Source organism: Rhincodon typus, chromosome 37, assembly GCF_021869965.1.
Source record: "Rhincodon typus isolate 14 chromosome 37, sRhiTyp1.1, whole genome shotgun sequence".
NCBI classification, from domain to species: Eukaryota; Metazoa; Chordata; class Chondrichthyes; order Orectolobiformes; family Rhincodontidae; genus Rhincodon; species Rhincodon typus.
The window spans coordinates 11,873,546-11,877,712 of record NC_063368.1 but is presented as its reverse complement, the minus strand read 5'-3'; positions in this window follow the sequence as shown (position 1 = coordinate 11,877,712).

Genomic DNA, 4,167 nt, shown 5'->3' with positions numbered 1-4,167 from the left:
CTTAGACCTCCAGATGAAGCAGAAGATGGCTCAGGTAGCGGTAAAGTCTTGGGATATAGGCTAGACCTGAGCCACGTGCAACAACAGAGAGAGTGCTTCACACCTGATAACCAGGTTTTTACCCGGAATGCTCCCTAAAGCCCAGTATGTGCCTCACCTTGACGATTTGCTCTTCCCAAGCTTTTGTGCACACCCCGGCCCCTCCAAACTGAGGGAAGGAGATGGTTTGGTAACGTTGTCTCAGCCTGACATCCTGAGGATCGGCAAATCCTTTTGTACCAGTCTATATGACACAAAGGCCACCCAGTTGTTCCTGTCCTCTATCGCGGAGGTCTTAGACCACAGCACGGGGTGGGGGGAGAGGCTGGGCCAGCCGCTATCTCTGAATGAGCTGGCCAAGGTCCTTGAGTCCTTAGAAAGGGTAAAACTCCCAGAAAGCGATGGCTTATTGGCCAAGTTGTATTCGGCTCTGTGGGACCTGATTGGCCAGGATCTGCTGGAGGTGTATGACAGTATTCTTCCAGCAGGTACTATGTGTCAATCCATGAGGAAAGGTAACATCACTCTTATCTACAAGCGGAAGGGGGAGAGGGAGGAAGTTAGAAATTGGCACCAATTTCACTGCTGAATGCAGATTACAAAATCCTGTCTAAGGTCATCGCCAAGTGGGTCAGGTCTGCTCTGGGCTCAGTGACTCACCCCAACCAAACCTGTGCTGTACCTGGCAATACGATCTCTGATAGCCTCACGCTCCTTAGGGATATGATCACCTACGTGCAGGAAAATGGGGTGTGGACACCTGCCTTCATCAGCTTGGACCAGGAGATGGCCTTTGACACAATATTGCTCAAGTACATGTGGGACATCCTTCTCCAGAATGGGCTTCGGGGAGGGAATCTGTAATTGGATCCAACTGCTCTACACCAACATCGTTGATGCAGTTTCGATCAATGGGTGGGAATCGGAAAGCTTCCCGATCAGATCTGGAGTCAGGCAGGGCTGCCCATTCCCTCCTGCCTTGTTTGTGCTTTGTATAGAGCCTTTTGCTGAGTCCATCAGGGGCCTGATGTGAGCCTGAGAGGGACGACTATTCCAGGTAGCGAGACCTGCAGGATAAAGCCTCCCTGTGCATGGATGATGTTGCCATTTTCTGCACGGATCCACTGTCGATTCGCAGACTCATGAGAATCTGAGACCAGTTCGAACTGGCCTGGGGTCCCAAGGTAAATTGAAGCAAGAGCGAGGCCTCTTTTGGAACTGGGCAATTGATCCTTTATCCTCTTCATTGTCAGGACAGATTACCTGAAGCTGCTGGTAATATGGTTCAGAGGGGTCAGATGTATCAAGACGTGTTTTGATTTCAAAAATATACTTTATTCATAAAAATATCTTTATATATACGTACATAGTCACTGAAGCAGTTTGGTTCTGTACAGTAGCATATGAAGAAACAAACAAACATTGGAGTTTGACTCGATCCAACAAACAAACCAAAGGCATTTGTTACTTGTACAAGAATATTTTTACATATATTTGAGGCACCTGATAAGGAGGGTTGATAAAGAGGGGCTGATAAGGAAGGGTCACCAGACCTGAAACGCTAACTCTGACTTTTTTCTTCTCAGATGCTGGCAGGCCTGCTGAGATTTTCCAGAAACTTCTGATTTTGTTGTTGGGGCCGATAACTGAAAGGACCCCCATTTAATTTTGGCAGGAAGACCTCAGACTGTGGTCTTTCCCCAGTGTGCCCTGGCAGCAGCTGCCCCAAGCTTTAGTGCGTCCCTCTGCACATAGGCCTGGGCCTTGGAATGTGCCAGTCTGCAACACTCAGTCAGGGTCAACTCCTTGCTCTGGAAGACCCAACAAAATTCGGACAGACCAAACAGTATCTTTCACCAGGTTGATGGTCCTCCAGGTGCAGTTGGTGAGCATCTGGTTTGCAAACTTTGACAGCAGGTGAGATTTGAACCCGTGCCTCCCAGATCAGAGGGAGGGCATTACCACTGCACCACAAGAGCCTTCACTGTTAAGGTTGCAGTTATTTTAATCGCCCTGTTCAGTGACATTATGACACACATCCAGGGTGAATGGAACTGGAAATCAGACCTCCAAGCTCAGAGATAGGGACACTACCACAGCCATACACCAGGCCTTGTAGTCACTGCTGTACAATAAGGGCAATGTGGCGGCCAGCTTGCAATCAGCAAACTCCCACAAACTGTGATCTGAAAATGAGCAGAAATTCTGCTTTAGAGGCATTGATTGAGGGATAAATATTGGCCAGGACATCAGAGAGATCTCCTGGGCTATTCTTCAAAATCATGCCTTTGGAGATTTCCATCCACCAAATAGGGCTGATGCAATCTCGGTTTCCCATCTCAGCAGAAATACGACATCCTCAATAGTGCGGTACTCCCTCAGTACTAACCCTCCGACAGTGCGGCACTCCCTCGGCACTGACCCTCTAACAGTGCGGCGCTCCCTCAGTACTGACCCTCTGACAGTGCGCCGCTCCCTCAGTACTGACCCTCTGACAGTGCGGCACTACCTCAGCACTGACTCCCTGACAGTGCGGCACTCCCTCAGTACTGACCTTCTGACAGTGCAGCAATACCTCAGCACTGACCCTCCGACAGTGCGGCACTCCCTCAGTACTGACCCTCCAACAGTGCGGCACTCCCTCAGCACTGACCCTCTGACAGTGCCGCACTCACTCAGAACCCAGTCGGAGTGTTGGCCAGTTTCTTTGTGCTAAAATGTCTGGAGTGTGACTGAACACGCACACAGCCGCTGGTGTGAACCATCAATTGAAACACTTCTGAAAACTTATTTAGGAAGGCGTAAGCACCGAGAAGCAACTCAAAAACAATCAGCGAACAGGAACTAAAACAGAAACTGTTGGATAAAATCAGCAGGTCTGGCAGCATCTGTAGAGAGAGGAACAGAGTTCCAAGTCCAGACTGCCATTGTCAGGTCTCAAAGTAAACAGGGGTCGCTGTGCTGATGAACTTGATATGTGACCTCTTTTTGTTTTCTCCTGCCTCGGTGCCCCTTGACCTACTGAGTGCTTCCAACATTTTCTATTCTTATTAGCTATTACTGATGCTAATCGCCTCCCTGATGAGCATATTTCCAAGCGCTTCCCAGGTTCCAAGGCAGGAATACACACTCCCAGCAACCCATGAGATTAATCTCAGGAATGATTTAAACAATAAGTCAAAATAATTGAGTTTTAAAACAATCCCCAAAGATCATTTACTTATTTGTAATGGACTATGGATTCTTCTGGAAAAGAGCATGTGATAGAACCTTTTTTTAACAAATCTTTATTCACACGTTTTCCAGTTTGAGCCATGAGGATTATACAGATATACACCTGACTGTATCCAATGTGTCCCTCTATACATTGACTCACCATTCCCTCTGCTGTCTTTTCTGGGTATTTCTATTCGAGAAGCACCTCATTTTACCTACTTATAGGCCAAAGAGCAGGACCACATAGAGTCAAACCATCTAAAAATCCTCAGTTTATTCTTTTCCCACAGATTTGTATTTTCTAATCAAGATGGTATTACTCACATCTGGAGCAGGTGGGACTTGAACCCAGGCCTCCTGGTTCAGAGAACAAAAACATGTTGGGAATTACAGTGTTGCTCTTATGAAAAGTCATCTGGACTCGAAACGTTAGCTTGCTCTCTCCACGTGACCCACTGTGATTTCCAGCATTTTTTTTCCAGTACAGATTCCGGCATCTGCAGTAATTCGGTCCTCCTGGTTCAGAGGTAGGGAACACTACCACCTGAGCCATTTTCATAAATTTATGCTTGCATCTTGAGGTATTTTCAATTAATTTCTCAAGCCTTCAGCCTGGAGCAAGTGGGACTTGAACTTAGAACCTGTGAGTCCCAGCACAAGAGCCCATTTACATCTAGGCTGCCACGTTTCTTCCTGAAATGTGATGATTATTGCCTTTTGTGTATTTTGTCAAACATCCTCAGCGAGGCCAGCATATGCAGTGGTCTGGAGTCAGACGTAGGCCAAATCAGGTAAGGATGGCAGACTCCTGGAATGGCAGCAGTGATGGTGGAGCGGGGGCTTCTGGCTGCAGTAGGCCCGGAGTGTGGGGACCTTGCAGAAATCCCTCAGTACTGACCTTCTGACAGTGCG